This window comes from Sciurus vulgaris (genome assembly GCF_902686455.1).
Source record: "Sciurus vulgaris genome assembly, chromosome: 6".
Taxonomy (NCBI): Eukaryota; Metazoa; Chordata; class Mammalia; order Rodentia; family Sciuridae; genus Sciurus; species Sciurus vulgaris.
In genome coordinates this window covers 37638220-37661093 of record NC_136466.1, presented here as the reverse complement: position 1 = coordinate 37661093, position 22874 = coordinate 37638220, and the positions used below count along the sequence as shown (strand labels likewise).

Below are 22874 nucleotides of genomic sequence, written 5' to 3'. Positions count from 1 at the left end.
CCCCATTTACTCACTGAAAACCACTTCCAGGGGAAAACCAGAGAGTCAATTATTCAACTTCCATCTTGTCTTGGAGAAGCAACTATGGTGAGTACAGCAGGCTCACTCTCTCCAGTTGCTGGGAGCTGAAATTTCTACTCTAGTTTCATTAGGCTGCCTGGGGAAGTATATGTGATTTCCAGGAATGCAACGGAAATTTCTAAGCCATTGCCAACCCAATATCAACAAACCCAGACCTGTAAGCAGATGGCAGTGACCAGGGGAGCTATGAAACTTGAGGGAGAGATCTTTGTCCCATCTTTGACTCTTGTCTTAGAATTACTGGACCAGAGGAAAACAGCTCATGTAATTGATAACTGGGAGAACTGGGCAATGTTTTCCTGATTCACAACCTAGGAGATCTGCAAAGATATAAGTGATCAGTCCTCACACCTTGGCTTCTGCATATGAAGCAGGAACAATGGAGGGAGCGGATGCCATTTTTAAATATTGTGCCCTAAACTCTGTGCTGGGGCCTTAATGCCATTGTCTTATCATGCGTGATCACTGGATCATTCAAGGAACCAGATGGTCAGATGACAGAATGGAGGCTCAGAGAGGAAAGAACATTAACCAAACTCATATAGCTTTTAAGTAGTAAGTTGGACTTCAAATCTGATCTCAATATTTTCCTTGCCCCACTCCCAGCCAGGCCAGTGAGGAAGAAGGAATTTTGTAGTCAGGGAATCCTGATCCTTCACTTCCCAGCTATGTGAATTATGTAAATCACAAAGCCTCTTGGATGTTCATTTTCCTCCTGTGCACAACAGGAAGGATAATCTCAACTCTCAGGGACGTTTTATGAGAACAAAGCTGGAAACCCTATCTTGTGGGTCTGGGGCATAGTTGGGGCACAACAAAGGTGCTGAGTGTGATGAATCTATGCCCCTTGTCAAATCCCTTTTCTGGCCTCATTGCTGAGTTCTAGGTCAGTTAAACTTGGAGAGAGGCCAGGCCTCTGCCTTCAGATCCCAATGATCCTCATTCGCCTTTCTGCTTCTTAGTTTCCTCTTCTGTGAAATCAGAGTGTTAGGCAGAATCCCTGCTCTCCAATCTGGGGTCCTTTTATTTCTAGAGTTTTTCCAAAGACAGTAATGAATGAGGTGTAGGGAGAGAGGGCATTTTCTGGCAGCAAGGTTAGGCTGACTAACAATAGTCATATTTCTTAGCTTTGGGTTAGAGTGATATCACCTTGTGTCTTACCTCTTGCTGATCAAAGCTCTGGCTGGCAGTTAAGTGTCTTTGATTAATAAAAAATGGGGGGAATGAATTAATCATGATGTAAATGCAGTGTGTTTGGGAAAGAGAATCTAAAAAGTCAAATTCATTGGGGCAAGGACAGGAAGAAAAGGTGTCCTGCAGGTGAGAGGTTGGGGACCCACAATGTGGATGTCCATGGAGGGAGATCTCTAATTGTGGACAGAGGACCTGTGTAGCCATGGGAGGTCTGTGGTCCTATTTCTAGGGACAGGAGGCTTGGTCCCTTTAAGGCTCCTCTCCCCATCACCAAGCCCCAGGCCTGTGCGGAGGAGGACATGCATTATTGAAAGCGCATTTCAATACCTATTCACTCTCCTCCTCCTCCTGTGGGTGGCAATCACAGTTTACATAATCTGTCTCTCTGTCCTCCCAGGCAGCTGCTCCCTTCTGGCTGAGTGGTTTGAGGAGGGGGAGGGAGGGGAGAAGGGAGAGCTATTAACTCTGTACTGCCACCTCAAGTAGTGGCCAGGCTGCCTTGGAATGAGGGAATAAGGCAGGCTTTGACATCACACAGCCCTGGATTTGAGTGTTCCTTATGTATTGTGTGAAATTTGGGTACACCACTCTGCACCCTCTCCCATGATCATGATCTACTCCATGACCTCCATTATAGTCTCCATGTTAATGGCTCCCTGACCTCTCTTCTGAATTTAAAGTCCATCTATCAACAGCTTGAGGGACAGCTCTGTTTATTCATAGGCAGTTCAGGCTTGGTATACTCCAAACCGATATCACCAGTTTTGTCCCAAGTCTATCCCATGTGTCTATCTCTCTATCCTTCCATCCCTAAATCTAACCATCCATTCATAGAATCATCCATCCATTTATCAACCACTGATTCATTCATTCATCCATTCATTTACTTATCCATCATCTATCCTGTCATACATCCATTATCCACCCACCTATGTATTATCCATTCATCTAAGTGTTCATCCTTGTATCCATACACCATTTACTAAGAGTTCAGCATTTGTCAACATTGGAGGTAGAGTGACAGGTAAGACAGGCACTGGTTTCGTCCTCCCAATACTTAAGGTTATATGAAGAAGATGGAAGTAAATAGAAAATTGTAATAAATGTGATAAATATTGTTATGAAGCTGGGGCCTCCTGAGAAACTGAGACAGTGTGAAGACCTCTTCTTCAAACTCTGTGTCTTGTGATCAAGTCAGAAAGATTTCAGACATGTTACTCTGAGAAACAGGAATGAGTCTATTGAAGGACCAAGAAAAGAGGAAGGGGACATTCTCAAGGTAAAGAGTTTGTCCTCTCAGAGAGGACAGGGACAATGTCTCTCTCCTACACTCCAGTTTTATTGGGAATCCCAGAGAAGTTTCCAGAGAGTCCCACCCAGGTCCACCTCTTGACTTTTGACTGACAGCAAGGTGACATCAGACTTTCAAGTCCCCACTGTCATGGTAACTCTAGGTCACCTTGGCTGGCCCATGCTGACTGATTCTAATTGGATACTTTTTTGTTGTTGTTCTTTTTAGACATACATGCTAATTGGGTTCTTAACTACATATTCTTAGAGATTTTTATGGTTAGGAGGAACTCTTCTTGTCTCCCAGAGTTTCAGGATATGGTCACAAAAATCTGGATTCCTCCCATCAGTATTATCTTGGGCCTGCATTTCTGCTGCAGTTAACAGGTAGTTTGCTAAGGAAGGTGACAAATTCTGTGTCCACTTAGGTCAGGCAGGGCTGCAGGTAAATTGCTTCTTGGAAAAGCAAGTATGTGGGGGTCAGCACAGTGGGGCTGTTTTATAGAATTATTCTCCTAACCTCATGTTCTCACCATTCTCATCTGTCTGTTCCCTAACAGTGTGATGATAAGGGAGGAGTGAAGTGCTGCAGAAGCATGGAGTGAGGCACCTGACATATCCTTGGGGAATCAGATAAGACTCTTCTTGAGTGAACCTGTTGCTTTCCTCTCTGTTCTTTGCCTTATTACTCAAGGGGATTGGTTGCTGGGAACCAATCCCCTTTCTTTTTGTGACAGTCAAACAGTATCTCTTTGGGAGGGTTTGCCCCTTTTCCCTTTATGACCTTTATGGATTTTGCAGGAAGAGCACAGTCATCACCAGCTCCAGGAGAAAGTGTGTGACCCAGGCCTGGCAATGGGAATGGGTTAGAAATTAATTCATTGATGTTTAATCCCAGAACTTTGGGGAATGGGGTGCCTATTTCCATTGGAGTTGCTTATCTGGTGGAGAGGTGGAGGCTATGTTGCCACCTGAAGAGGACAGCTTGCCAAAGAGTGAGGACAACATAGAAGAGACCAGAATTGGGAGACAAGGAAAGATAAGAGTTTTAAAGTCATCATTTCATCCCCTGGATCCAGATGTGTCTGACACCAGCAATGTCAGATTTTCCTTTTTCCCTGTAAGCCATTTCGAGTCATTTTTCTGTCACTTGCAGTCAAAAGAGCCCTCATTAACAGTAAAGAGCCTCATTAACAGTAGGAAACATTTCCATATCCTTTGTCTTATTTGATTTTCACAACAGCCCTTGGAGGCTGTTTACAGATGATGAGATGAAGACTTGAAGAGTTGAGTCAGCAGACTTAGACCCAGGTCTGGCAGCCAACAAAATCTATGCTTTACTCAGGATACCTTGGAGATTAAGTAGAAGGTACGCTGGAGGGAAGACAGGTTTGAGAGGACAGGATGTAAGGAAAAGGAATTGAAGACAAAGCTTGGAAGCTCTGCCTTCAGGTCTGTGAAGGGACCAATATGAATGGAAAAGAGAAGGAGCAAAGAGAAGGTGGTGAGATTTTTAAAGGGAGTGAATCAGAATCAGGTAACTGTAAAAGTAGAAGAAAGATAACATTAAAATTCTCTCCATTCCAGCCAAATGCATGGCATCTGGACAGCGAGTACACTGGAGAGGACATTCCTTCCCACAGTCAGCTCACATTTTATTGCATGACCATATTTCAAGGTCTAACTGAAAATGTCAGCTTCTCCAGGAAGCCACCAGGAATCCCCTTTCTTGATGCTTTGCAGCCCCATTAACATCTCTTTTATAATGTGGGTCACTTTCTGCTCCCATCCCTCCTTCTCTTATTTCAGTGCATGACTCATCCCTCTTGCAGGACAGTCAGTGCCTTACTCATCTTTGGTTAGATCCAAGCTCCTAATCCCATGACTGGTACCCAGTAGGGGCTCAATGCATTTAAAAAAAAATTATTTGAAGGAAATGATAAAAAGTAAATTTAGGATGTGAATGAGAGTGACAGGAAGATAGAGAAGGGATAAGAAAGCTAGACACAGAGATAGAGACCAAGTCAGAGAGGGGTGGAAAACAGGGAAATGGAAGACCTGAGAAGAGAGACCATAGAATGAGTACTGGGTGTGAAGATTTGAGAACATCTGCCGGACTTTTCTGGGGTTAAGTGTACCTTGTCTCAGCTGTTTTGTGGCAGAACTATCTGGAAAGAATTGAATTTGCTCAGAATCCAATATAGTTGGGGGAAGGAACTCTGGGCGTAGGTGAGAAGACGCCAGGTTCAAGGAAGAGTTCCTGTAGTTCCTCCCTGCCACTGGGGACAGGAGATGCAAGACAATTGTGAGGAGCTGGTAAGACTCAGCAATGAAGGAAAGGAGGGGGAACGTAGCTAGCTAATGGTAGTCAGGAGCAGCCAGGACCTGTAGGTGCTGCTCCCTACTGGGACTTACCCTCAGGGATCTATGGTGTGACCCTCTCTTCAGAGACTGCCAGAAATGATCCACTGTGAATTCCCCCACTCTTCTCTGGGATCGAGTGACTGGTTGATGGTCCCTCTCCATCACGACTTTCCCCTTTATCCTCTCTGTGGTCCTGAGCACCATCCAGAGTTATCCTGTTACTTGTATGCATCTGCTTATTTATTGTCTGTCTCTTCCACTGCAGAGGATACTCCATGACAGGGATCTTGGTACATAGCATGGCACATGGAAATGCTCACTAAATGCTGAGCTGATTAAGTGAATGGAAGGACAGGCAGAATGGCAATGCGTGGTGTGCTTGGGGTAGGGCTGGGGATGTTACTTGGAGGTAGTGTTGATGAAACACTTTACAAAGCAAGGCTCCCAAAATAAAGGCATCTGGGTTCCAAAATGAGAGCCCTTGAGAAGAGAAAGGCCCTACTGGGGCTAATTGTGTGGCTGTCAGCCGGAGTGTAGGCAGCTGCAAGGAGACAGAGGTCCCAGGGGGAGGGATATGGTTCCCGCCCCACCACACCTGCTCTCAAGCTCTGAGGAGACCTGCTCCACATCCCCCCCTCCACCAGCTACATGAGACAAAAGAATGCTGAATGCTGACCTGCTACTTAGGGTGGGAGGGAGGTCAAGGACTGGACCCTGGTAGGATGGGGATCCCCACCAGTCCTAGAGTTTTGGGGAGGGGTAGAGAGGAATGTGTACCAAGTAAACTAGGACTGTCTTGTGCTGGGCACTTTATCTGTCTTGTCTCAAGACTCTCACAAGTCTCTGAGAAAGGGATTATGAAGAAAGGGATTATGAAGAAAGGGTTTATAAACAGATGAAGAGTCTAAGGCTCAGGAAGGTAAAATGACTAGTCCAGGGCAACACAGTGAGTATGGCATGGCCAGGACTAGATCCAAGTTGGTCTAACTCCTTCTTTTATACCACTGGGCATCCAACGAACATCAGTATTGGGGAGGCTCTGGCCTCCCATGGCTGCTCACTTCTGCCATGACTTGGGTGTGATAGGAGAGGGAAGAGGAAGAAGAGGGAAAGAGAGGAACATGTTCCTTTTCTGCAAGCTACAGAGTGAGACAGATGTCCTTGTAGCTGTGTTCTATTTTTTCCTGGGGCTGTCTGTCCAGCCTGAGATTGGTTTGAAAATGAACACAGGGCCCCCATTCTTGGCTCCACTCCATTCTTGGCTCCAGTTGTGAGGTTCCCATTCCCTTCTGTGAAATGTTGATAATAATTTTGATCTCTCTCAAGGTGGCAGTGAGGATTTAAGAAGGCAGAGGGAGTGGATGAAGCCCAGTACCCAAGAGAGATGCCGTTGGTATTAGCCAGAGCATCCAGGGCACCTACTTCTATTATTTTCATCACCTCTCTTGGTTGCCTGAAATAACTTTCTAAAATAAAATGGAGACCTTGTCCTTCTCCTTCTAGACTCTTAAACAGACAGTTCATGAAAGAGGAGGTTCAAGGGTCAGTAAGGATCTGAAAAGGAGTTTGACTTCACTGGTCATAAGGGAAATGCAAATAATAACTATATAATCATTACATATTCACCAGAATATCTACATGGAAAAGACAGAAAATGCCAAGTGTTGGTGAGAAGTTGGAGCTACTAGAACTTTCACACTGGACAGAAGGGAGTGTACATGGGTACTATCATTCTAGAAAAACACTTGACAGCATCTGCTAAGGCTGAAACAGCATCCTCTAAGACAAAGCAACTCCACTCCTTGGCATACACTCAATAGAAACGTGAATATGCATTAATCCAAAGATTTGTATGAAGATTTTTTCCAAAGAGCCACCAGCTGAAAATAATCCAAATGTCCATCAATACTAGAACCAATGAACACATTTTGGCAGGATAACCCAGTGGGATATAATACAGCAATGAAAATGAATTTCAAGCAAGCGCAATGACATGAGAGTCTTAAACATAACATTAAATGAAAGAAGTCAAACACTGAATAGTTTAATTACTGCTTAATTTCATTTGCATGAAGTTCAAAAACAAGCCAACTAATCTGTGAGGTTAGAAGTCAGGAGAGAGGTTCCTTTTGCAGTGAGATGGTGACTGGAAGGAAGATAAGAGGAGGCATTTTGTGATGCTAGTAAACTTCTGTTTCTTGATCTGAGGTGGGTTACACAGGTATGTCCCCTTTGTGAAAATTCATTAAACTGTAAACTTTTATGAGTACTTTATGAATGTGGATTATATTTCAAGAATTTTTTTTTTCCCTGAAAACAAAACAATAACAAAAGCAAAGAACTCCTTCCAGGGCTCTCTTCTAACCTGAGACAAGTTTCCAGTTTTGTAACTGTCTTTTATGGCCCTCATTGTCAGCTGAGGCCCACCTGCCATGTCTCAAGCAGTAGAGGACAGTGGGTAGGTTTTCCACATACCAGGCTGTTTGTCACCTTTGTTCCTTTGCCCATGACCAACTTCTGCCCACTGTCCCCTCTCTCCTTATTTTTGTCTACCTCCTCATCCTTTCCTGAATACCCCTCCACAGGTGGGCTAAGTACCCCTTGTCTGAACTTCTGTGGTACCCATCCCACACTTTATCTCAATGATTCTCATATGGTTTTAATATCAATATTTACTTACCTACCATTCCCCTAAGATCAGGCCAGAAACTGATTTGTTTTTTGTCCCTCATGCTCAGTATGAAACTTGGCACAATGGACAAACTGAATGTTTGCAGAATGAATGAAGGAAAACTTATTCTTATTTTAGATTCCTATTTGCCCCTCTAAAGCTCCCTGCATTTAATCTGAGGTTGAACCTACACCATTGTTTTGTGACATGTCTTCCAGAGATTTCTCTGCGATAAATGACCCTAGTCCTATCCTGTCTCCCTCAAGATGGATTTCCCTGTTTCCTCTTTATGAACCACAAATGGACACACATTCCCTAACCTCCATCCTCTTACCTGCTTTATCTTTACCACTCTGTTTCCAAGGACAACTCCTAGAAGCCAAGGTAGTGATTGGCCAACCAGAGTATGGAGGGGAGTTGGACCAAGATTCATTTCCTCAAACCTTAGTCCCTAAAGACATCAGACCCTAGAGACATTATGAACATAGGATGCTTGAGGAGGTTGAGGAACAGTGAACTTCTTGTCATCAGAGGTTTACAAATGAGAATTAGATGATTGCCAATAGTTAGGGGTGCTACTGCTGGGAGGTTAGATTAAATCCCTCCAACATCAACGGGGAAAAGGAAGAAAAATATTATTAGTTGAGGTCCCACTGTGCTCCAGGCCCTTTAAATGTGTAATCTCATAACTTTGCACAATTGTCCTGGGAGGAAGATGTTCTCATTGTCCTACTTTAGAGATGATTAAACCAAAAGTCAGAGAGGTAAAGAATTCAACTTATTAGGAAAAAGCTAGTAAAAGCTAGTTCTCTGTCCAAGCTTTCCTTTTTTCTAAAGCATGTCTAAGATCCAATGGTTCTATCCCAGGAGACTATTGCATCATTGCCAGTCTGATGAAGGCATGGCAAATATCTTGGATCTCCCTGGAGTGGGGCTCATTGGCTTGCTGTTGGCAAGTCTGGTCTGGCCAAGGCTGACAGTGCAGTAAAGGTCAGGATCTCTGAGTACATGGCATCTGATCACAGAAGAGAAGCCTCTGGTTTGTTGTGGATCTCAAATAAGATGCCAAGGGGTCTGGTGACAATTTTACTTGGAACAGTTATGCTCATTGGCATTTGACCTCTATTTCTGTCCACTTGATTTTCATTTCCTAGTGTTTACTGATTAGAAAAACAAGGTAAGATTTTTAATCTTGGGTAAATGAGAGTCTTTCCCCATTCTTCCCACTTTTCAGGATACCTTGAGTTACACATGCAAATTGACCATTGCTACCTGTGAACTTCAGGCCCTGACAGCCTGGATTCAGGAGTCTGAGTTCACCTCTTGGACCCCAAGGTTCCCCTACACTGCCAGCTGCAGGTCAGAGTCCATATAGTCGAAACATGGACTCGGTGAGTACTCATGTGCTCTTGCCTATTTTCCCAGCCCCTTGATTTGTGAGAGGAATCAATAAGTGTCAGTTCTAGGCTTTGGTATTTAAGATTAGATGTGAATTCTCCAGTTACTTCCTTCCCCTGCTGTATAAAGGTGGAGCTAGTCTGGATTTCCAAGTTACGGCTTAGAAAGAAGATGCTTGGAGAGACGCTGGCTCCACAGTTGACTTCATTTGAGGGAGAAACAGACCTTTGTTATATTAAGCCCCAAAGATCTCAAGATTCAGGAATGTCACAGTATAACCCAGTGCTCCTACACTGAAGTTCCTGTATCCCCCTTTGACTGATGTCACAGCACCTCCTTGTATGCATTGGTCTTTACCCTGGTGTGGATACAGTATGACAGAGTGGGCCACCCCAGGGAGCTTACAGCCAAGAACCAAGGAGCTTTCACAATAAAGAGGGACAAGAACCAAGGAGCTTTCATAATAAAGAGGGTCAATACTGTGATAGGAGAAAATATGGGGTCTGTGTGTGTCCGAAGAAAGGATGGCAGGGCAGAAGGAGTGGTAAGTCATAGAATGTTTCAGCGGAGTTGCAGTGGATGAATAGAAGATAGTCTAGTGTGTACAAACTGCTAGTATGTGTCACAATATGATTTTTTTGTTAACTAACACTGAAAAACGAGGAGTGTTCCATGAAAATCTGGATTTGGAGCTTTACTTGAAACAAATCAGGATATCTGTCTACTCTGGGGTCACATGCTTTTGTGGTAACAATTGACTAGAGCAGGTGGTCGCTGCTGTGTAGACAGGCATACATAGACCAGGTTACCGTGGTGTTTCTGCTCCCTACCTGCTCTGCAGATGGCAGGGTTTTTAATCACTGAGTGAGTTAATTCTCTTTAGACTTTCTTGGCCCAGCAGATCTTTTTCAGTCATGAGACCAGGGATGAAGTCTTGTCCACCTGCATCTCTCCACTAGGGCCCCCAGAGCATCAGGGAATTGAGAAGCCTCTTACTAGAAGCCTGAAGAGGCCCTGCTCCAGGTATAGCTCAGCACTGGCCCCAGATTGGAATGGGGCCTCTGGTCAGTGAAGGTGAAGGAAAGGAGGCCCAGGGAGTGAGGCCAGGGAACCATGTTGCCTGGGACTCTTTTGGTTCCTTAGAATAGATATTTGCTGGTTTGGGTTGCCCAGAATCCATTCCTCCTCCATGGGTTCAAAGCCCCTTGATATTGTTTTAGGCAATCATCCCAGCCTTACCTTTGATTCTGGATACTAGCTGATGACAACTCCCATCCCAACCCACTTGTTTGAATGTGGCAGAGTCGGTTTCTGTTGCTTATTACCAACATAGCTCAGCTCATACACAGTTCCTCTCAAAGGCACTGATTCCTCTGAATGCCAAGCTGGCTCTCAGTTCCTTCCCCACTCTCTTCTGGTTCCACACTGGATCATCCTTTCGAGGCCCCATCTTGCTAGAGGCCTGGGATCTGTTTCAGACTGAACTTCTGATGACAGCCATGGTCCTATTGGCCAAGCTGCTGTCCTGGTCCTTGAGCTCTTGGCTTAGTAGGAGGCTCTGGGTTACTTCCCTAGAAATCTTGCTCCTTCTTAGGATGGGGCCTCTTTTGCCCTTTGCAGGATAAGATTTGCCCTGAAGGTTGTGATGGGGCCTGAGACATTGCTGCTTATGAGGTCATGGAACCCTGTAGTATCCCTGCGAGGTTAGCTGCTTTTCCCTCAGTTAAGATCTGCTTTTATCTTTTTTTCCTTGTATAAATTTTGCTTAGAATATTATTTACTTTATACTTAACAAAAGTAGGAAATTCATTTCTTTAGCCTTCAGTACATACATTTTAAAAGGAAACACAAGATCATTCTCAAAACATAAAATCAGGACAGATGCTTCTCAACTTATGGTGGTGCTATGTCCTGATAAAATAGCACAAGTAGAGAATGCATTGAGCCACCTGGCCTACAGGACACCCTAGCTTGGCAAGGCAGTGTGCTGCAATGTCGGGTTGTTTCCCCTCATGATCAGATGGCTCATTGGGAGTTGTGCTTGCTGCCACTGCCTAGCATTTCTAGAGAGATAATTACCCAGTATTTCTAGAGAGATATCACAAATCATTAGCTTGGGAAAAGATCTAAATTCAAAAATTTTCACTTTTGTGTTTCTTTCTTTTGTGTGTGTGCATGTGTGTACACATGCTAGAGATCAAACCCAGGGCCTCATGAGTGCTTGGAAAGTACCATTTAGCCACATCCTCAGCCCCCTCCCAGTAGTTTTAACAGATGCCTGAATAACTCTTAAAACTGTCCCACAACCACTGATGGTTTGTATCTACTTTGTGAAAAATGCTGCTTTGGTGGCCTCCGCCAGCTCTAAGAGTCTGTGACCAGCTACTTGACTGGATTTGACCCCTACTTCCCTCCTGAACTTGACCCCACTGCTCCCTGCCCCATGCCTGTTTCATTCTGTGTTTCAGGTCAACCAGGCCAGGGCATCTGCTTTGCCCTAGTAAATAAGTCTGGTTCTAGGCCCCGATTTCTCAGGAAATTAAAGTGAAGAAGGATAAATTTTTTTTTTTTTTTTTTTTGTACCAGGGATTGAACCACTTCCCATCCGTTTTTAAAATACTTCATTTTACTTTATTTTATTTTATTTTTTTGCGGTACTGGGGATCGAACTCAGGGTCTTGTGTTTGTGAGGCAAGCACTCTACCAGGTGAGCTATCTCCCCAGCCCAAAATATTTTATTTTGAGACAGGATCTCACTAAATTGCTTAGGGACTCACTAAGTTGCTGAGGCTACCTTTGAACCCATGATCCTCCTGCCTCAGCCTCCAGAGCTGTTGGGATTACAGGTGTGGGCCACCACTCCCAACTTGAGAACTAAAATTTTTGAGACCTTCCTAAGTGGCAGACACTATGATTGGTGTTTTACATAGGTTATCTGAATTTCCCCCAAACTGCAGTCATTCATGTGCCACCTTTATGATTTTTGCCTAATGGGTACTATTCACTGATTTAGAATTTCTCTTCAAATTGATTTCCTTTTTTAAAAAAATGCCTGATTTTATTTCAAAGGAAAAGCTATATTATTTCCATAAATCAGAGTTTGATGTATTTCTAACATCTATCAATTGCGAGCTATTAAATTAATAAATGTTCATCTGTATACCATCTAAAATCACCTTACACAACATTAATCGCACATGTGCCAGTCTCTGGGCAATACCGTGGCACCTAAGCTAATGCTCACACATCCCTGGGAGGATTGCTGATGGATGAGAGTGTAAATGCTGAATGTAGATGTCTGAAGTTTCACTGGTGGAAAGGGATGGGACTGAGATTGGAATCTAGACAGTCTACCTCTGAATGCTTAGGCTGTTTCGACACCCATGCTTTTCAAATACATTTTTAAAATTCAAATAATCATTTAAAGATAAAACTATGTGTGGAAATCCAATACATAAAACAAATAAAAGTAGAGCTTTTGTGCTTGAAGTGAGACTCAGGGATCCAGTGCTTATTCTTTAGGACCTTTTTTCCCCCAAAGTCCATCTTAATGGTTCTTGAGAATCTTTCTTAGAAGCCTGGGACTCTGAGAAATTTATTTTAAACCCAAACTCCACCACCCTATCCCTTGGCTCCATTTAGTTCAATTTTCCCTGTGAGCCAAACTCCTGAGGGGCAAATTCTGGGTCTATGCTGTCTTTCTTGGTTGGGCATCTCTACTTTTGGACCTTGGCCATCTTGATATCTTGAAATTTTCCATCTTGCCATCTTGAAATATTCCACTGGATTTCTAAGCCTCACTCTGACCTAATTATTCATTCATCAAACACTGATGTCTAAACAGTATCCAGGTTTTTAGAGGGCACAAAGTGGGGACTGAGAGGGAAAGAACATGTTTCTTTTGATGGTCCCAAAATCAACGTGTGAGACAAACATAGACATGACCAAGAACAATACTGAAAACCTCCCTCACCTGAAATTAATTTGTTGGCTCTGGCCCTGTTTGTCCCACGTGCCTAGTTGCATTCTGTGATGGGCAGTGATAGGGCTGGTCAAGGTGCCCCAATGATGCAGTCTCCCCTCCCTTCCACATTGTGATGCCAGAGGTCTTACCTGATTCTCTACTAGAGTTCCTAGGTCATTACTGCCTTTAGCAAAAAGTGCCTGATGTAAATTTGGTGTTAAATCATATCTTGTTCAGACCCCAAATCCTCATTCCAAAAGAGGACCAATTTACAACTGTCCCAGCATCTGCAATAGGAAACTCTGCCTACCTCCTGGCCTCAGCCTGACTTTTCTCATCATTGAGACTATTTGACCCCCTAACCTCCCACCAGGGTATGTACTATGCTAAGGAAGAGAGGATCCTTTTGCCTTAAAAATATGGAAACATCCAAGCAGAATTTCTGTATGTTTTGAAGTTTCCTAAAGGATATTTAGCCTTGTTGTGTCCCCTGACCATATCAAGATCACTACACTTTCCCCTCAGTCCTGGCTATAAACCCGGTCCTCTCTGAGATGCTTCCATCTTTGAAAGATCCCCAAATGTTACAAATATCACCCTTTATTCTACAGGACTAGGTCTTAGCTAAGCCCAAGTTCCGGGAAGTTTCTCTTTTGGTAGGTCTGAGAGTTGGGTTCATTCCCTAAATGCAAAAATATCCAAGCCAATTCGAGCAGGTCAATCAGATCAACTCTATCCAGGCCAAACCAAGCCAGTCAATTCAGCTCAGTGCACAAGTACTGTGCTCCTCTCTGTCTTTTCACGATCACCCTTAGTCAGGATCTACTATGGGAAAGGTAGAATCTAGCAGTTAACAAGACACACTTGTGCCTCTCAAGGAGTGTTTTTGTTTTGAACTTAGATTCCAGACTCAAACTTTTCCTTCAGCTGTGGGAACTCCCTGCACAAGAGAAAATAATCTCCCTTTCCAGCCTGTAAACATCCAAACCAGCCTAATCTCTCAGGTCTGCTTCCTGAGACTTCCCAAATCACCCTCCTGGTGTTGTATGACACTAACTACTCAGATCACGAAATCAGTTGTTCCCTCATCTTTTAGGATCTGGTTCATATGAGTCTGGGTTTATTCATTTGTTTATTCAAAACTTGCCCTAAGCACTTACCATGTGCCAGACACCTTAAAGACTTTATCTCATTTAATTCACAGAGACCTGTGCAATCAGTGTGGATGCAGAACCAGTTAGGTGGCCACCTAGAAATTTAACCCACTCCCAATTCCAAAGTCTGTACTCATTTGCATCACATCTCAGTGTATCTTACAACAATCAAATAAAGTCTATCATAAAGGTTAGAGATCACTAAATACTTAAACAAACACATTGTGTATGGAGGGAAAGAGTGGATTAATTAATATTTTATGTAAGGCCGAATCCCACCTGACTGGTTTATTATAATCCTTTGAGAAGTGAAACTATATGGGGAGATAAAGGGTGACTTTCACAAAAAGCCTTTGTCAAGCTTCTATCCCAAAGCCTATTAATAAAATTGATTCATTATAGAATTGGGCAGAGGTGGGTGGTAAGTGGGAGGGAGTCTATTTTTGCATGGATAGAGAACTGGCTTAGAGACAAGAAAGAGGGTGGAGATAAATGGGTGCTTTTTCAAATGGAGAACTAGGGTTCCCCAGGAACTTGTTTTGAGTTTGGTTTTATATAATGCTCAGTACACATGCCTTGAGTACCCAGTGTATGCAGGCCCTGCACTAAACATGGGGGTTACCAAAACAAGTAGGACCTAGCTCCTGTCCTGAAGGATCCTAAGGAAGAAAGTGCTCAATGACATCTCCAAGTTTGCAGAGGACAGAAAACTCCTCAAAGGAATGAAGTGCCAAGACACTGAAGATAAAATTGAAGAAGGTAGCTGAGGGAGTGGAAAAATCCACGGACAACAATCAGATCTGAGGGCTCATACCAGCTGTGTTGCTGATGCTCTAGGTGACACTGCACAAGTCTCTTCTCTCTGGGTTTCAGTTCTCTCTCCTACACAATGGAGGCATTGGATTAGTTGACCTATAAGGCTGGAGAGCTTAGAATGAAGGACAATGACTAGAAGCAGGAACTGCATATGAGAAAGTCTGTATTTCTTGCAGCCAAATTATCCTCTTCTGTCCTGCACTGTGATGGGGGACCACTCTCTCTCTCTTTCCTCTTTCCATTTGTGAAAAGTAACGACGAGGAGAGCCATGAGGTCTGTGATGCTGGGGCTCGGAGCCCAGCCTGGAATCCCTCAGTGGCATTCTCTGCAAATGACTCAGCATCATAAATAGCTCCCATCTGGATGAGCAATGATATCTATAGCGATCAAGCGATCTCTATATCCACACACACTCACTCTGTGCAAATATGTGGCTCACTGTATGCTAAATATGAGGTGGCCTGGAGTCGTTCCTCCTCTTAAAAGACTATTTGGTATGAAACTCAAGACTGTTTATTTAAAGAAACAAGTTTACAACCAGGCACATTGGATTACTGGTAGTGGGTGGTGGGGAAGAGACGATGTGGATGGAGGGATGCTAGATATGATCTGAGTATGGCCAGCCACCTGGAAGAGGAACTAAGGTTGACTACTCCACCTTTGCCCTTCTGTCTACAGCAGAAGAGGGTAATGGATACCACATGGAAGATGCTTGAGATCCTGGGACCGGATGAGAGTAGAGGTGAGGGTGTTGAGCCCATTAGTGTAAAAAGATAAGATTCAGCAGAAAGAGCATAGGACCTAGTGATGACAGGTAAGATAAGTTCTAGCTCAGACCAGTAATCATTTTGGGCAATTCATTAATTAGCTCAGTCATTCATCAAACAGATACCAACAACCTACAAAGTGCAAAAATAGGTCATTATTTAGCTTTACCATCTGTATACCTTTGGGTAAGTCTTTCCCCCTTTTCAGTCTCCTCATATGTAACTGGGGATAATAACATCCACCTCATTTTGTGGGGTAGAGGGAAGCTCAGAATAAGACAACACATCAGAAAGCACTTCTCCATTGTATATGACCCTGCAGATGCCATCCAACACCATTCTGCCATATAGCCCAGTTGATTCATCTCATTCCAACTTAGGGAGTGTTCTTGGTGAACTCAGAGGGGGAATGTCATCATGACCCTCTTTGTCAGAGCCCCCAAATTGGGAAGGGGCACGCAGTGGTGCTTCCTGAATACCATCCACAGGTGTGACCCTGGGCAGTACCCTTACCTTTGCTTCCTGGTCAAGCTGGGATGCAGGAGCCTTCAGTCAGTGAGCAAAGCAGAGAGCATGTCAGAGATGCACAAATTCCTAGAGGAAGAGAGAGAATTTTGAAGGTGAGGAGAGCGATTATGGGGTGACTTCCTGAATGGGCATGGGACCCCAGGTGCCAATGAAGTGTCTCTGAAGGTCACTACTGATTCTGTTAGTTATACCAAATGTCTGGGCAGGATGGGGTCCTGTCAGGCATCAGCCCCAACTGCTGACTCCACTTCACCTAACCTGATAGCAGTTGCCTACCATACCCATTGGTTTAGGCAATACTTGGATTATATGCTGGTTACACAGTTTTATGGTATAAACATACTGTTTCATAACATGATTTCTAATCAATGTCAGTGGATATGCTTCACTGTCAGTCATATTTAGTTTTCATTTCTGGTTCTGGGGACATCTATTATATCTCTCTGAGCCTCAGTTTCCTCATCTGTAAAATGGGGCTTCTTCTTCTCTGTTTCTCTCTCTCTCTCTCTTTTTTCTTTGTGTGTGTGGTACTAAGGATTGAACTGAGGGGCACTCTACCAGATCCCAAATACTTTTCACTTCTTATTTTGAGGCAGGGTCTTGCTAAGTTGTCTAGACTGGCTTCTGACTTTCTGCCTCAGCCTCTGGAGTTGCCAGGATAACACAAGTGTGCCACCACACCCAGCAAAATGGGGCTTCGAAAGGTACCAACTTCCTACATTAAGTACTGTATAAGTTCTGGTTCTTATTGTTAAATACAACCATGTCTCTGAAGATACCTATTACTCAAATTTTAATTATCTTCCTCTGTTTTATTCTAGAGGGCACCAAACATTCCTTATGAAGCAAGGAATAGCTGTTTCATGACTGTTTCCAGACCTTGCCCAAGTCCTGGCAGAATGTAGGCAACCAGTAAGCATTTGTTGACTAAGCATTATTTGACATGTTAGATTTTTCTTTCACACATTAGGTCAATGTTTCATTTCCAGTTTCAGATTGGAAATACAGCTGTGGAGAGGGGAAGATAATCTGGTCAAGGTCACATGGAGGCAAGTGTGGAACTGGGACCTGAACCTACAATCCTTCCTCTTTGCACCCCAGCCCCTGCTCTATTTTGCATCTGGGGCCTCTCTTGGCCAAGCACTAAGGTCTGGGCCACTGAAGGGCCTGCAGTGTTTGCTAACCTCCCCTGCATATAACCTGTAACTTCCTCCTCTATTTTATCTTCTTTTCAGTAACTGTAATAGTCCTATTCACAGTGGCCCTATGGGAGCAAATATCACATATGGGAGTTGGACCTTAAGTTCAAAAGAACAAAGAGCTTCCAGATCATGGATGTAGTATGGGGTAAAGGAGGAGTTCTAACAGAGATGCCTGGCTCTAAGTCCCTTATATTACCAGCAGTCTTCTGGACCACTTGGATAATAGCAATCTGACTACTGGGTCTCAACTGTGTAACCTTGCCTAACTTTCTCTATGGCACTATCCCATAATCGGCCCATGTGGCATTTCCTCACAACCCCCAATTCCTCAATCCCACTGCCAAAATAGGATTCCCTGATGCAGGGACCAGCTGCTCACCAGAACCTGTGTCTCTGCAGGACTTTTTAAGTATCTGCTGAGTAAAGGAATGAGTTACTAAGTGACTGAGTATACCAGGTCATTTCTAAGTGCCGGTAACACAGCAGTGGAAACAGCAAGCATGACTCCTGCTCTCAGGGAGCTGACAATAGTTGAATTTAAAATTCACAACTGGATTGGAAATTGGGCAGAGTTATTGTTTTGTGATGTGCTGGGGCAGGGAGCTAAGGAGGGCTTGTTTGTGGGATGGAGCCTGCTCTCCACCTAGGGAATGGGCATCTCAGAGAAAATGGCAGCTTCCCTGTCCTTGGGCAGGGCCACATGTATGCAGGGTCAAGCATCTGACCTTTAAGATGGCAAGGAAAGAAAAACATATAAACATATGCAATTAAGTGATGCCCTACTGCTGAGTCCAAAACAGCTAGCACATTGCTGACACATAGCAGGTATTGCCTGGCACAAAGTAGGTGCTTAGTAAGTTTTTGTTGAATAGATGACAGATGGGCAGAGAGGACACTGGTCTGACTTAGGTCTAGAGCCTTTTGGGAATCAAAAAGTGTTAACTTCCAGAACAATTATACTTGAGTGGAGCTTTATTTTATAGAACCCCTTCATGTACCAGTTGTTCTCACTGTGCAGGTGAGGGCCCATTTTCAGTGTATCAACCACTATCTTGACATTCCCATTAGCTTGGCAAGGTCAATGTCATAGTTCCTATCTCACAGAGGACGGCAAGGAAGCTCAGTGAGGACTTGATCTTGCATGATTGTAACCCAGGTCTCCTGTCTTATTCCAGGAGCAAGACGTAAAAAAGTCCATAGCCTAAGAGGGACACAAACAGGAAAATAGTGAGTTGTATGCAGTGTGACTCCCGCTCTAATGCAGATTTGCATAGAGCTTCACTTTGCCAGGAGCAGCAGGGAGGGCTGAGAAGGCAGGCTTGGGGCGTAGGCATAGAGGAGGCCAAGCAGACCATGGGGAGGGTTTCCAGGCAGAAGGCACAGCATCTACAAAGGCATGGCTTGGAGTGTGTTCCACTCAGGGAACTTGGAGGAAGATAGTCCAACTGGAGCCTTGGGGTGAAAGATGAGACTGACAGTCGTCAGGGCCTGTTGATGAGGGTCCTGAGAGGGGCTGAGATAGGCTCACTTTGTGCCTCTGGAGAACTCCTTCTAGGAGTACAGAGGATGTGGGGATGAGAATGGAGTGTGAAGGTGGGGACCTGGGATCTGTTAGTTAGACAGGGAGACATGTTAAGGCAGTGGCTCCAGGGTGGCAAAGATGGGAGGAGTAGGAAGCAGGACTTGGTGCCTGATAAGGTGTGGAGTTGATGAAGAAGGGAACTTGGCCTCATGGACTAAGTCTAGCAATGAAAGTCAGTCTTCCCACTGGCTGACCCACCCAGGGGTGTTAGAGGTCCTCCTCTTCTGACCCCCAAGAAAATCACTGTGGTAGGTTCTGGTCCCTGCCACATCTCTAGCTCCAGGCCCAGGCCCAAGGCCCAGAACCCACCTGACTACTCACAAATGGTGTCCTAGGAACCTCTCAGTCCTCACCTTGGCAACACCACCTTCTTCACTCTCCTCTGATTGGGTTGGAAGGGAAGGTGGAGCTGGGATACCTCCTGACTACTAGACCTGCCCAGGGACCTGACCAGTGAGATGAAAAAGGTGGGTCTAGATCCTGGGAAGGGTTCTGGACTGGAAGTCTTGGGAGCTGGGCTCTGATCTCATGGCTGATATTCTGTCTGAGTGAACTTAAACACAGGCCTCAGTTTCCCTTCTATAAAATAAGAAGGTTGAACAATACTATCTCTAGAGCCTTACATTGTCTTAATCTATGGCTGGTCTTTTTCCTGGTTGGATGCTCCATTACTAACACAGATTTTAGTGTCAGACTCCAGGAATGCAAATTCTGATTAACTTAGACAATTCACTTTATCCCTGAGTCTAGATTTTTTTTTTCTGTAAAATGGGTATATCTCATGCTTTCTTACCCAAAGGGTTATTATAATCAGTTGAAATAGTATAAACTAAATTGATTTATAAATAGCAAAGAGATATACAAATGTTATCTCTTCCATTTCATCACATGAGCTGTACTCAGTCACAATTTCTTGAGCTACCACCATCAGCAACAACAGCAAGTGTTTATTGAACACTTACTATATGCCAAACATTCTGATGAGTGTTTTCCTAATATCCTCTAAGTTTAACTTTCCAACAAATATATGAGTTACCCATTATTATTATTTCCATTATACAGATGAACAAAATGGAGGACCCACATGGAGAAATGTACAAAGAGCTTAGTCAGGTTCCCTGGCTTTAGAAATTGAGTATTTAAGATTTAATGAGGTGTCTATCTCAGGAGCCCTTCTCTCCATCTTGAGTTTTTCCTCTTGCCTGGAGTCAAGATCTAACTGAGGGCCCAGTGGGTAGGAAAGCAGCACTAACATTTAATGAGCATCTCTTTTGTGCCAAGAATCGACCAGCATCTCAGATTTAATGTGTATGCCAATCACCTGGGGCTCTGGTTAAAATGCAGATTCTTATTCAGTAGGTCTGGGATACAGCTGAGATTCTGCATTTCTAATCAACTCAAGGGGGGAGCTGATGCTTTTGTTTAGTGGACCACACTTCAAGTTGCCAGGTGTTAGAGGACTTTACACATTATTTTTTTGAATCCTAGGGGACTAGGTTTTATCAGCCCTGGGTTCACAGATGAAGAAATTGAGGCCTGAGAGGTGATGCACCTTTCTCAGGGTCCTGCATCTACAAGGGCTGGCATGAACCCAGATCAACTCAACATTGCAGAGCCCTGGGTTACAGCCACTGCATCACCTTCTTGCTGTGTGGTCCTCGTTTTGGGTTTCTGTCTCTACAGAGGAGGCAGGTAGTGGTCAGACCCCCTAGTAGGAACTACGTCTTACTCTCAGTTTATCATGAGCAGACTAGATCCCAATGCTGGATGGGAACAGGGCTTGACCTAGGCAGTGTCCCTGCCCCTGAGCAAACTCCCAGGACCAGGACTAGATCTTGCTCATGTATGACTTTCCCTACTTGCTTCACCCTAATCCCAGTTCTTTTGTGTTCTAATTCTTTATTAGAATTTTTGATATTTAGTCACCATAGAATTTTTGCATTAATTTTCTTTTAAAAGATTGCAGACAGGTGTGGTGGCACACATCTGTAATTCCAGCAACTTGGGAGGAGGCTGAGGCAGGAGATTGGAAGTTGGAGGCCAGCTCTGGCAACTTAGTGAGACCCTGTCTCAAAATAAGAAATAAAAAGGCTTGGAATGTAGCTCAGTGGTAAAATGCCCTTGGGTGAGATCCCCAGGGTCACCAAAAAAAAAATTAAAATTAAAAATTGTGGCTGGGCGTGGTGGCTCCCGCCTGTAATCCCAGTGACTCAGGAGGCTGAGGCAGGATAGCAAGTTGAGGCCAACTTCAGCAACTTAGTAAGGCCTTAAGCAACTTAGAGGGACCCTGTCTCAAAATAAAAAATAAAAAGGGCTGGGGATGTGGTTCAGTGGTAAAGTGCTCATGGGTTAAATCCCTAGTACCTCCCCACCAGAATTACAAACTGCATAGAATATTATTTATCCTGAAGGCTGAGTTTTTAAGAACCTCCTTAAATTTTGCATGGGAGGAGTATGGCTCTCTTACCACCAGTTCTTGTCTGGCCCTTTGTCTTCCCCTCCCCTTCCAGCCTCATCTATTAGGATGCTGCCTGCATGGCACTGCAGTGCCCACCGGCAGTCCTCCAGCTAAAGGATTTATTTCCCAGCAGGTGAATCCTGCAGATGCATCTCTTGGCCTGCCCTTTGGCTGACCTGCACTAGAGATGGCACTGGGGCCTCTGGGCCTGAGGAAGATTCAGGGGATCACTCTGGCCTAGGCTTCCCTCCATCTAGCCCCTTAACTGCCTGCGTGGCTGAGTGTGACTTCACCACAATTTAGATTGCACCACCCCTCAGTCTTACAAATATGTTCCACATAGCCTTCAAGGCCCCATCCAACTCTCTTGTCCTCCTCATCCCACCCCCCCCCCCACTTTGTTTCTATCCTGAAACCTTGTTGGGCTCTTTCATCTGTACTTTCTGCTTCCTCTGCATGGATGCTTATCCATGTTCAGGTTCTTCTCATGAGACCTCGGTTTCAATACTTCTCCCTCAAAGTCTTTTCTGGATATTATTTAAATAACCCACATCCGGGGCTCAGTGGTACAGTGCTTACCTGGCATGTGTGAAGCCCCTGGGTTTGATCCTCAGCACCACATATAAATAAATAAATAAAATAAACAAAATAAAGGTCTATTGACAACTAAAAAAATATTTAAAAAATAAAATAAATAACCCCCATCCTCCTACCCATATCCCCCTCTTTTTCTTTCCCTCCTAGCATTTATAGGACTTGGTAACATTATTTCATGTGTTCACGTGCTTGTTTTCTCTCCTCCCACTAGAACTTGAGCTCTGTGAAGATATGGACCTTGTGTGTCTTATTCTTTCCAGCACCTAAAACAGATATTGATCCAACATAGGTACTCAGTGAGTGTTGATAACTCAGTGAACCAATCCCTGGGCTTCAGTTTCCACAAGTGGGAAGAGAGATAATATCAACCCCTCAGGATAACTGACAGAATTGAAGGCCTGTTTGCACATATCCTGTCACTAAACAAAATGACTCTGAGGCCTGGCGGTATTATCCCCATTTTACCAATGATGAACTTGAAGCTCAGAAAAATGATGGGACTTGCTTACGATTTCCCAGCTAGGAAGTGCCTGGGCTGGGGTTCTCTCCTATTGGAAAAGCGCCTGGGCCCATGCCCTGCTCTGAATAGGCATTCAGCAATGAGAGTTGGAACAGATCCTCTTGCCATCTGCTGCTTGAACTGCAAGACCCTACTTGCCTGCTTGGCCATCACAGTTTCCCAAGGAGTCAGAGACAGGAATTCTAATGGCCGTGAAACACAAAGACCTGCCTCTTGCAAACATAGGGATAGATTTTTCTCTGCATTGGCAATTACCATACGGAATGTCTGGGGAACGGATTTCATTT

At 44.2% G+C, this 22874-nt stretch overlaps 1 protein-coding gene across 2 annotated transcripts in view; it reads right to left on the bottom strand.

Annotated features, from left to right (window-relative positions):
- Positions 1-22874, bottom strand: part of CPLX2 (complexin 2) — an 83712-nt gene that overhangs the window by 55045 nt on the left and 5793 nt on the right. For both annotated transcript variants that reach the window (XM_079144297.1, XM_079144296.1), the window contains exon 2: positions 16214-16294. The gene's annotated coding sequence lies outside the window, so the exon portion shown is untranslated. The remainder of the gene's footprint in view (positions 1-16213; positions 16295-22874) is intronic.